The 12,594-nt window shown below is 42.4% G+C and overlaps 1 long non-coding RNA gene across 1 annotated transcript; it reads left to right on the plus strand.

Annotated features, from left to right (window-relative positions):
• The first annotated feature begins 5,109 nt into the window (after positions 1 to 5,109).
• On the plus strand, positions 5,110 to 11,144 carry LOC109549039 (uncharacterized). The gene is made up of 2 exons (XR_012324691.1): positions 5,110 to 9,292; positions 10,571 to 11,144. It is a non-coding gene; the product is annotated as an uncharacterized lncRNA (long non-coding RNA).
• The last annotated feature ends 1,450 nt before the right edge of the window (positions 11,145 to 12,594 follow it).

The raw sequence follows: 12,594 nt of genomic DNA on the forward strand, positions 1-12,594 counted from the left end.
TGTAAAATCTAAATAATACGGGAGACAGTTCGCAGAAGAGATTTAAAACACGTTTCTTATTTTAAGCCTCAAGTGGACGCAGAGAAGGCCAGCTGGTGTTCCAGGGATGGCAGGAAATCCCAGCCTGGAGAGAAGTGTCAACGGTCAGGGTGGCCTCTTGTGGGTGAGTTTAGGCTCCGTGATTGTGACTGACTAAGGAGCTGGGCTGATTACAGGGAACGTGTAAGGATGATCCTTCCCCTTGGGATTATCCCCGTGAATATGTGGGATTAATTGGAAGAGCGTTTTAAAAATAGGTTATTCACAAGAGAGATTAGAGAGCCAGCGCCGATCTGACTTTACTCAGGAAGGCTGGGTTTACTAATTTTGCTATAATAGTTAGCGTTCCACTATTTTTATAACCTTAATGTATGTTCAGCACTACCGAGGAATATACAAATATGTTCTTCTCAAATGGTGTGTAACATATTTTGTTGTGATTGAAATAGCTTGTTTGTTCTACTCTCAGCTTGAGAAAAGGAAGAGGGTAGAGGAGGAAAGAATAAACAGAGAAGTGGTGGTTGATGTGAACCAAGGGAGCCCTGGTGGCTCACCTTAGGACCCAGAGGGTGTCTGAGATCCCCGAGTGGATGATTTCACTGTTGTCAGGAAGAGAGTTTCAAGAAAAATCCCTGAAGGAGGAAAAAGTAAGGGCAAAGAAGGGTTTTGTCTAACCGGGGAGAGCTGGCTTGGAGGCCAGGTGGACTTGGGTCCATGTGGCAACATAGTCACTTACAGTTGGCTGTGTGGCTTTGGGTGAGTCACGTAAGTTCTCAGGGTCTCTGGTCTGTTGGCAACAGTGTCTACTTTGTGAGTTTCTTGGGAGAATTAGAGTGTGGGTGAAATGCCAGGGACATATTCAAGACACTTCTGTACAGTGGTTGCTAGCATTCTAGAGAAAATCTAGGTGTTTGGTCGCCACAGACATTGTGCAGCATTTGTCTCAATGGAAGTCAATCTCGCCTCATCTATGTTTACAGGGTTTATAGATCAAAATAAACATCTTAAGCTTTGTTTATTAGTTTAATGTAGTTCTCACTAGAAAAGCTACCAGGTATAAAATGGTTGATTTTATATTAGACACACTGATATTCACAGGATAGAAAATTTCCCTCATTGTGAATGTAATGAATGTACAAAATAGCCCTTTATTACTTCCTGAATAATTTGTTGAACTGGTTTCCCTTCTCTGCCGAGAAAGAGCTGGAGTGTGGGACAGAGCTGAAGCCTTTTGATCAGGATCAGAAGATGATCTTAGTTTATTTTAGGACACCATCAGCATTGATTCTTATGGGAAGCAGGAAATTTTAACTTAAAACCCTCCAAATAGACATTTACGTCATACGTTAGTAGAAGGCCACGTAACAGTTAACACTGTTTAAAAACGTGCGTGCAATCAATTCTATGAACTTGGTGGCCTTCTTGCCATTGTTTTCTAACAACCAGAACCAGGAGGATGAATAATCTTCTGCTAAATAAATATTCATCTTTCAGAATTCTAACCTGTAAGTATCTTCAGGTTAAATGGGGAAATTAAATTAAATTAAATTTGGGGTCACCAGAGTTCCTGGGCCGCTGTCTCGTTCAACCGTAAATCGTTTCAGAATGCGCCACACAACACTATCAATAAGATAGGAAATAAATTCTCATTGACGCCGATAGAAGCTGAATATTTTCTTTTCCCTCTGGCATTCACTTCGACGAATTCCCCCTCGTTTTACCTGTTTCCCTGTCCAGAAATGGGAAGGGATATTATAGACTTCCGTAGTTGACAGTGTGAATCCTAATGTCCTAGAAAATGAAGAGAGGGGACACAACTGTCCTCCCTCAAATGCTGCAGATGCAAGAGCTCGAGGTGGCACCGGAGCCCGGGCTCCCAGTTCACTGTGTTTGCCCTGTAACCCTTGAGCGCCGTCGGAGAACTGGAAGGGTTCAAAAGCATCAGCTTAGACGGGGGCTGGCCCGTGCAGCGGTGTCACCCAAGACTAGAGTCCTGTCCGTGAGAGTGGCTTTCTCACCGCCCTGAGCATTTTCCACTGGCCAGTGTTCACGTCAACAGGCTCTCAAGTTGGTTCAAACATTTCCACTGGGGAAGAACCCACCGGGGCTCTGCCAGTGGACTTTGTCGTCACCTCCCACGTGTGCCTTTCTGCACAAGCTCACCTCTGGGATGACACGGAGCTGGCTGGGCTGAGCCCCCGACCTTTCCAAGCTCATCGAATGGCATCACCTGATCCCCCGAAGGACCTGGAAGCCAGGGAGCTACGTGGGAACGTTCATTTGTCAACTCATCCGGTTTGGCAACAAGTTCTTTGATTCCACTTCTGGAGTTTGTCTGCAATCCACCCCCTCGTTGGCACCCCTGCTGCCTCTGTAGGCCTTTATCTAGTGTAAAGACTCCTAAATTTCCCTCTGCCTTCAGAGAGAATGCAGCCTTCCCAAGATGCCACAGTGTGTCTTGTATCTCGGGTGCCTAACCTAGGGTCCAGCACATAATAAGCACTCAACAGCCACTGAATTAAAAAAGATGTTTAGCAGTGATATCTTGAAACAAGCGTGAATATATGGACAGCTATTTCTGGATCCATTTCTGAAATTAGATGTCTTCCACAAGACAAAGAGCTTTCAAAATGAATTATTTGTATGACTGTACAAAGATTTATATTGAAACATTTCCTAAGTATTTAATGCTTCGTTTGACACACTTGGATCATACTTTCTTCCTGATTTGGGGTCACTTAGTAACAGATGTCATCAATCGCTTTTAAACTGATTTAAGTTTAAAACAGTTCAAAGTTTTTTGAACCTCGGAAGTTTCAAATCCGAGGTTAAAAAAAAGAAAGGGGAGTCCACGGTCCTACTTTTCCTGCCCGGTTTGAAATCTGAACTAAGATGAAGTAATTTAAACATCACACTTGGTGGATTGACAGAGTACCTGTTTCCGTGCATGGCTGCGTTATGCGCGTGGAAATAAACAAGCGAGAGCACGAGACAGAAGTGTTTCTGTAAGAGAAGCATCTGGAGCTTTGGCAGAATAAAGGCAATTCCTTGGCAGTTCACAGCGGAGCTGACTTTTCCCTCCTGGTTTCACACTTTAGACCAAATTCTGATTGACAGTAAAGGCTACACTTTAAGAAATGGCTTTTCACCTTAATGTTTCATTTTCCAGTTGTATTGCTTCTTTGATGTGAGCTTTTCTTTTTCCTACACGTTGACAACCAATGGAAACTCAGAACTCGCTTATCTTAAGGTTTCATTGAATGGAAACCCTATGGAAGTTTCATGGATGGAGTAAACGGTTGCCCAGATTCCTTTGACCTCCATGAACTTTTTTACAGGCCATCCTAGGAAAGGCTTGAGTGTGCCACATACTTAGAAAAGCACTCTAGCCGGACATGACTTTGTGAAGAGGGCGGTTCCTCATTTTGTTTGACCTTTTTTCGCTTATGGTAATGAACTCAAATGCTAAAATTGTTTGAGGTCACAGAACCAGTCACAGTGACATGAGATACGTAGAGAAAGTGGAGCATCTGTTTCACAATAGCTCATCGCATCTTCCTCGTGAGTCCCACCCTGCTGATTGATGGGGACCTCTTAGGCTTGTCAACGGGAACTATCTCTGTCACTCTTGTTCCTATTTCTACTTTTGGGTTAAACATCCAGACTGTTCAAATTCTGGATCGTGGTTGGAGTGACAGCCTCTTTGGAATGACCCTATTTGTTTTGGTAAAGGGACTAGTCATTGGGATTTTACACCCCCTCTCTTTTCTTCAGGAAGGTATCTGTGGGCATTGACGTGGTCTCGCTGCACATTTGTGGCAGCAGAGGAGAACAGGTGAGAAGATGCCCGGGGTGTCCTCTGGGCAGGCCTGTGGAGTGGCTGGGCTAGGCTGCTGCTAAGGTGGTAACTGCTGAAGTTCAAGGTCTCAGCTGGCGATTGGAACTGAGGCCAGTGGTGCCGGCGATGGAGCTGACAGCCTTCAGTGTAGAGCAGCAGGCACACCATTTAGACCCCAAGCCTCCGTGGGTCATGGACATGTCGGCTCCCCTGGGCCCTCGTGGTCACCGGGAAACCAGAAGTACGATACATACGGGCTCAGTTTCCTGTCCGCAGTCATCTCAGCTCTGGGCTCCAGGCTGTGGTGGAAGCAGCTGCTAAGCAGCATCTCCCGGAGGCTTCAGCCCACAGAGGTTGTCCAGGGAAGTGGGGCACCTGCCCCGATGACTCCAGCCTCCTTAGAAGTCTATGGTGTTTCTAAAGGCTCCAGTCTGAGTTGAAAAGATCACCTACGTAAAACTCAAAAGAGAAAAGAATATTATCACTGTAATAATAGACACAAAGTTGTTGTTGGTGGTGGTGTTTGGTAGAGTCTAGAGTTGGAATAGACTTTAGAAAGCATGAAGTCCAACGTTGGCATTTACTCATGAAGAAACACGTTTAAAGAGTTTCTTCGATCTTGTGACAATTTGCTCTTTGGTTTAGCTTGAATCTAGCTCCCAGCCCCTAGCTCTGTGCTCTTTCCGTGATGTGGTGTCACCTTTTCTGTATGTGTATTTTCCTAAATAGATGCAGGTTGGAAGATCTGTTAAACTAAATGCTAAAGTCTCCCTTTTTATTCACCCTTTGGTTGAATTAATTAAGTAAATATTTTAGTTTTGGAGTCATCTGTGTGATAAGCGTTGGGTTCTGTGATTTGAATCCCGTCTCCACGGTGGGCCGCGTGGCCTTGGGGAAGGTCACTGATACTCCATGAGCTCCAGCTTCTTTGTCTGTAAAGTGGGGACAAAAATATTCACCTTGGAGGAAACTGAAAGTTATAGAATGGCATTGTGTTTTCATGGCACAGAGCAGTTAATAAACTATAATTGTTGTTGGTATTTCTTAAATATTTGTGGTTTCTGAGTTTTTCTTTGAAAGGCCAAAATTTAAAAGAGAGAAAGATGGAGGTAAAGAAGAAAGGGAATAAAGAAAAACACAGAACCAGAGCTCTGTATAACATTTCAGATTGTTCTTTGCTTTGTCTTTAGGGTTGGGGGGGGGGGGTCCTGATTAGATTACACCTGATCCTTCTTTATCTAATTTGATGGTTAAGAGGAAAAAATTGATATCACAGAAGAAGCATTGCGTAAGTTAATGTGTTATTATTATATTTGTAATATAATTCTTTCAGGAATCTTGAATAATCTACTTTTTAAATGAAGGAAAATCTATAAACTACCCATCAGGGGATTTGGTGAGAGGAATAAATAATATAATATCTGATGGTTCAGAAAGTTAGTTTCCTCTTTATCATCAACATTTTTGTGTGCAAAGCAAAAAGATCAGTGGGTAGTTACACTTCCCAAAAGTGTTTTCAAGAGAATTTTGTGCATCTAGGTAAAACTCTGCTGATAAACATTTCTCTTAATCTATAGCCTCCTACAAGTGCTCTGTAATTGCACAAATGCCATTGCCGATTCAAACTAAAGTACGGGCATTCTGCGAAAAGAAATATCTAGACCTAGGAAAAAAATTTCTAAGTGCCCATTACCATCATAAATTAGATAATTTTTGAGTGGTAACTCCACATAGATCTATAGATGGAGGAATCCATAAAAGAGCTGCTTTCAACTTTAAAGATCTAATTGTCTTAGTAAGTAGCTTCGTTGTTGATACCAGCGAGACTAGTTCACCTCTGCAGTCTCCCTTGAATGGGGTGGAGTGAGTGTTTATCCAGAGATACCTTTTTCTAATACAGCAGGGAATTATCTTGTAACTGGAAATGCTTCCCACTGGGAATGACCCTTCCCCCATTACCACCCCTCCTCTGCCATCAATTTGAAGAAATCGTTATTCTGGGAATTAAACTAATAAAACTAATAAATAATGGAAGATTGCTTTCTGCAGTAGACAACTTCTAAGGCAGGCTGTTTGGAGTACTGAGGGATAAATTTAACAAAACACGTGCAAGATACGTACGTTGAAAACTACAAAAGATTGTTAAGAGAAATTTTAAAAGACAATATAAAGGAAAGATATTCTGGGACTAGAAAACTCATTGTTAAGATGCCATTTCTCCCCAAACTGATCTATAAATACAATGGAAGCCCCAGGACTTCTTTGTAGAAACTGGCAAACTGATTCTAATGCATATATGGAAATATAAAGGACCTAGAATTGCCAAAATAATGCTTAAAAACAAAAATAAATTTGGAGGACTTCCATTTCCTGATTCTAAAGCTTTACTTCAGAGCTCAAGAATCAAGACTGTGGCCTCAGTGGAAGGATAAACAAATAGGTCAGTGGAATGCAAAAAGGGGTTCAGAAATAGACCACCATTTACAGAGTCAATTGATCTTTGACAAACGTGCCAAGGTAATTTGATGAGGAAATAATAGTACTGTCAGTAGGTAGTGCTAGGACATCTGGACATTGAAATAGAAAAAAAAAAAAAGTGAACATTGAATGTTACTCATACTGTGCACAAAAATAAAGTCAAAGTGGGTCAGAGACCTAGAACAAAATCTAAGCATATAAAACCTCTAGAGGAAAACATAGGAAGTTTTCAAGATTTGGGGGCAGGCAAAGATGTTGTAAAGAGAACATAACCCTATCTGTAAAAATTTATAAATTGGACTTTGTTAAAATTGAAACCTTCTGCACTTCCAAAGATACCACTAAGAAACTGAATGAAAAAGCAGGCACAGATCAGAAGAAAATATCTGCAATACATATGTCTGAAAAAGGACATACCCAGACTATGTAAAGAACTCTCACAACCCAAAAATAAGACAAGTGACAATAAAAAGTGGGCAAAAGGTTTGAACAGAAACTTCACACACACACAAGGTTTGATCAGACACTTCACACACACAGACACACACAAACACACATACACACCATATATATATATATGGTGAGGACAGGAAAATACATGAACACATCATTAATCATTAGTGAAATGCAAATTAGAACCACAATGAGACACTACTACAATCCTACCAGAACGTTAAAATTGAAAAAGATTGACGATATCAAGTGTTGGAAAGGATGTGGAGCAACCAGAACTCTCCTACACTGCTGTTGGGAATGTAAAACACTATAATAGTTCAGAAAACTTTTCATCAGTTTCCTATAAAATCAAACATAAATTTCCATATGACTCAAGCTTAGGTATTTCCTTAAGAGAAATGAAAACCTATGTCCACAAAGAGTCTGTACACTAATGTTCATAACAGCTTTATTCATAATAGCCCCCAAATGGAATTAACCCAAACATCCAGTTACAGATGAATGGATAAACAATTTGTGGAATATTCATACAATGTATCCAGTAACTTACAAAGAAGAAACTATATATGTAGCATCATTCATGAATGTCAAAAACATTCTGAGCAAAAGCCAGACACAAAAGAACGCGTGTGTATGATTGTATAATATTTCCATGAAGTCCTAGAACAGGCGAAACTAAATCCATAGTGTCAGGAGTCAGGTCAGCAGTTGCCTGAGGATGGGTTGGAGTCAGTTGCAGAGTTAGGAGGGGATTTGGGGGCCAGGTGGTGACAGGAGTGTTCTGTATCTTTTTTAAAAAAATCAATTATTTATTTATTTTTGGCTGCGTTGAGTCTTCGTTGCGCTGTGGAGGCTTGTCATTGCAGTGGCTTCTTTTGTTGCAGAGCACGGGCTCTAGGCACGTGGGCTTCAGTAGTTGTGGCACACAGGCTCAGTAGTTGTGGTTCGCGGGCTCTAGAGCACAGGCTCAGTAGCTGTGGAGCACGGGCTTACTTGCTCCGCGGCATGTGGGATCTTCCCAGACCATGGCTCTAACCCATGTCCCCCGCATTGGCAGGCAGATTCTTAACCACTGCGCCACCAGGGAAGTCCAAGGAATGTTCTGGAACTTAATTATGGTGATGACTATATAGATGTATACATTGCCAAACGTATCAAACTGTACATTTTAAATAGGTGCATTTTATTATATGCAGGATATAGTTTGATAAAGTAAAATAAATAAATAAATGAAATAGACTACCTCCCCATTTAAAATCAGGAACAGTAGTGCCTAGATGGTCCCTCTAACTTGGAATAAGTGTGAAGGACTGAGGAGGACAGTAATTCTCTCTCTTCGGAAGCAGGAGGCTCCTTCACCCTTCTCAGGGTTTCAGGTTACTGCCTGTTGCAGCTTACAAAATAGTTAAACGTCTTTATAAACATCAAATCGAATGGCTAAAATTCAAATGCATTTCTAGTCATTTTCAATTTCATTTTTTGTTTTCGGCTGTGCCCTGAGAGGCTTGCAGGATCTTAGTTCCCCGACCAGGGATCGAACCCGCGCCCCCTGCAGTGAAAGCGCCAAGTCTTAGCCACTGGGCCACCATGAAGCCCCCTCATTTTCAATTTCAAATGTTCTTTGTTCTGTCAAATTAAGTGTTATATTTTGTCGCTTCATCATTTTTTCATGAATGGTGTCTCCAATATAAGTGATTGGATCATGTTCAGCACAGGGAAAAGAATTCCTTGGATTTGTTCTTTATTGGTAATCTCTCCCACATCTGTCTTGTTGTCCTAGCTTTCTAACTAGTTTCTAACTAGTCTCCCTACCCGCGCTCCAGTCTACAAATCACCATGTGAGTAATCCTTCTGAAGTCTGTCCTTGATCAAATCACCCCCCTTCTCAGGACCCCTCACTTTGCTTACTGATTAACAGCAGATTAATTTGTTTTCCCAGTCTGGGTCCTTACTGTCTTTCCCGACTAACCTCTCACTGCTCCCCTGTGAGTGCCATATTCTAGCTGAGCCTGACACCCAGGCATTCCTTCATTACATCCTTTCCTCCCTACCCCTTTGCTTATGTCCTCTTTCCACGTGGGATGCTTTGCCTCTGACCCGGCCTTTCCACCTCTCACCAACCTTCCATGCCAGCTGGCAGGTCCTCTCCTCCACCATCACTTACAGCTGACGTGGCTGCACCTGCCACAGCATTTTCCTTCCTGCTGCAGCCTCTCCTGTGTTTGATTTTAAACTCTCAGAGGCTGGGGCTCTGTCTCTGACATCGATCCAGTAGGATTGAATGAATATGAGGAAAGAATCATGCAGGCGCTGGTGGTTGAGAAGCAGAAGAGTGAAGACCAGACTTCTATCCCCCATTCCTCATTTTTTTCCTTTTTCACCAGGGGTGTTGGGAAAGTCCTACACAGGACTTTGAATTGCCTCCAGGACAAGGACGAGGAGAGTGCATTGCTCCAGACATTCAGAATTGAATCCGAGAAGGTAGTGAAACTTTCTCAGGGAGCCATCCTAGCAGAAAGATTAGCTTAGATGCCTTTTCTTCTTCTAATCTCATAAGGTGGTGGAGCAAATGGACTGTGAAGTCCCCTATGGGAATTGTGACTATTCATTAGATCTTTTTATATACACTTTTTTTTTTCTTTTTAATGGAGCTTGGTTGGAGACTTATAGAGTATTTTGCACGTGGTCTGTTTTTTTTTTTTTTTGCCGTACGCGGGCCTCTCACTGCTGTGGCCTCTCCTGTTGCGGAGCACAGGCTCCGGACGCGCAGGCTCAGCAGCCATGGCTCACGGGCCCAGCCGCTCCGCGGCATGTGGGATCCTCCCGGACCGGGGCACGAACCCGCGTCCCCTGCATCGGCAGGCGGACTGTCAACCACTGCGCCACCAGGGAAGCCCGTGGTATCTTTTAAATGGGCCTCAAAGTCTTCTGTGTTTAAGGAATGGTTTCACAAAACAGAATTTTGCATGGCACCTTTTCCACCTGCAGACTCACTGGCACACTCCCAAGGCCGCCCTTTGACACCACGATGCTGTTTGGGAAGAGCCATGTTCCGTCCTGACCAGCTTGCTCGCGCCCTTGCATGTCCCAGTAGAAACTCTGTCTGTCTTGGCTTTGGCTCTACATTCCCTAGAGCTCCCCTACCTTGCACCAAATTGTACCTCATCAACCTTCTGTCTGACAATCGATACTAGAAAGTGTATAGGCTTGGTTGTAGTAAAAATGCATTTCCTGTGTGGATAAAATGTGGTCATTTGCCTATGACATGACACACGTGGATAGATGCTACTTTTAAATGATTAACGTTAAGGCAAATGGACGAAACAAACACCGTATGTGATGGAGGCTGTTGGCTGTCCTTGAAACTTCTTCTCCCTTTGTTCCACTGGCAGCAAGAGTTCAGCCAGAGTGTCACCCACGGTTCAGCCAGAGTGTCATGTCTCAGACTCTTTACCACCCCGTGAGTCCAGCAGGGACGGTGCTACTCTGGGTGGGTGTGGGGCGTGGGGCGTGACCTTGTACTTGGGCGTGTGCTGCCTTTCACAAGCTGGAACTTCCACACGCCCATGACCCAGCTTCCATGACACAGCCAGGTCCACACCCCAGAGCAGAGGTGGGAAACATCTTCTGTCAACGGGTGAACTGTAAATATTTCCAGCTTTGCGGCCAGTCTCTGCCTCGTGTTGTGAAAGCACCCAAAGACGGCACATAAACAGATAGGCATGGCTGGATTCTAATAAGATGTTCTTTACAAAACAGGTGGCGGGCGGATTTGGCACACAGGCCTGCAGTTTTCTAACTCCCGCCCTGCGATGGACATGCTATGGAAGGAAAGACGTGGCTCGATGAGGGTCCGGAGCTGCCCACAGACCAGACCCCTCACCTCGGTGGCCATTTTCCCAACCAGCACGCGAGCAGACTTGCTGCCCGTCCTCAGAATCACTTCACAAGGAAACTGCAGCTGGGCTTCAGCCTTCTGAGATGTCCTGTCACCACCTCTTACTTCTCTCTCTTCTTCCTCTCTATTCATTTTACTTAAGGAAGACAGACTAGTGTCCTCAGACACCACGTGTCCATTTGGCCTTTTGTCTCACACTTTCTTGAAACAGATGCACAGATTCCCAGGGGCTGTTCTCATGTCTCCCCAGCTGCCTGAGGAATGGGGTCACATCTGGACAGAACATGTGAAGCAGGTAAAATCTTGGGGGGGGGCCTTTTTCGTTGCTCCTCCATCCAAAGGCCTCTGCCCTCTCCTCGACGTCTCCTCTATATTCTTGCCTTGAAGCATTGCCTTCTCCTAGCTGTGAATTAAAGCGACGGCTCATAAAACTTCTCCCCGTTTGTTTTGTTTTGCTTTTTCTGATTATAAACTATAGGGCCTTTAGAGAAAATTTGGAAAATATAAAGTTAAAAGTTAGGCACGGTACAAGTCCCACACATAATCATGGCTAACAATTCATGGCACCAATTCTTCCTTTTTGGCTTGTATTTAGGCATAATTTAAGAAGACTCTTCAAAATCCAAAGGGATGAGATTCAGTTGTTAAGGCGAATGGAAATGGTGAATAACACCCAGCCTTGTCAGTTATTTCTGTCTGAGGGTCAGCGAGGGCTTGATGGAAGGGGTGATATTTCAGTTTGGTCTTAGATTTTTGAAAGCATTTTGAAGGACAGAGAATAAGGGGAAAAATCCTATGATAAAAGAAAAACATAGAAGCATTAAAGTATACATGTACATGAATAATTTAATGGCTGACTGTGGTCTTGAGGAATATATTAAATTTTTGTGCTCCAGTGTGTTTATGCACTGGGGATAGTCATATTGCCTTTTCATCCTCCTAAAAATAGAATATCTTAAGATAATCCATTTTCAACTACTTCAAACTTTTCAAAGGAACGGCACCTAGAAATCCACAGCATAATTGAGGTATCAGATTTTTGTCACTCTTACTATCTATTATGATTTTATTCACTATCATAATATAAAATAATCCTTCTCCGAGTCATTTCTATGAAAAATTTATAAGAAAAATGCATTGCAAGTTTTTAATAAATATTTGTTTTATTACCCAGACTTTTATTCATAAGGAAAAGCTATTAGAAAATCATACTTATTCTAGGTTAAATGAGAATAACATTAACAGTTCTTCTTTGTGTTTCTGGATGTTTCTGATTGTGACTGTAGTGCCTCACAATAACTTTGAAGTTAATTCTCATTTTCAATCATAATTAATTTGGGTCTCTCAAAATCAGGCTGTATGTTATTCAACTACCACTCTTCAGTGTCATGAAAACACTTGACTGCTGTGTGTTCAAAAATAAACATTTCAGTTGCAGACACTTGCAGAGAGTTCAGAGTAGGTGCTAATGTGACAGCAGTTATATTTCTTTCAGGTGTTTCTGTTTCTCACGAAAAAAGAAAAACAAACAGCAATCTAAAAAGCAGTGGAACAAAGAGAAACCATTGATTGACAAGTAATCTTCTTAAATACGCACGTGAATACTTGGAAATGTCAGATCTTTACTAATTATGATCTTGAATTCCCCATGTTTTATGTGATGAGAATTATAGCCTATTGTTAAGAACAATTATCATATAAAAATGTACGGGATTACATTCAAATTTGATTGTATTCGAATGTTCACATGGGCTAAATAAAAATCTTCTTGTTTAGACCTACACAGGAGTTATCTCACTGTCATTCCGCAAGTTCAATTTTATAGTTTCACTAATCAAAATAGGTTTATTTGGAAAAGGAACTTCATGTGTCACAGGTGTGGGAA

Source organism: Tursiops truncatus, chromosome 12 (genome assembly GCF_011762595.2).
Source record: "Tursiops truncatus isolate mTurTru1 chromosome 12, mTurTru1.mat.Y, whole genome shotgun sequence".
Lineage (NCBI taxonomy): Eukaryota > Metazoa > Chordata > Mammalia > Artiodactyla > Delphinidae > Tursiops > Tursiops truncatus.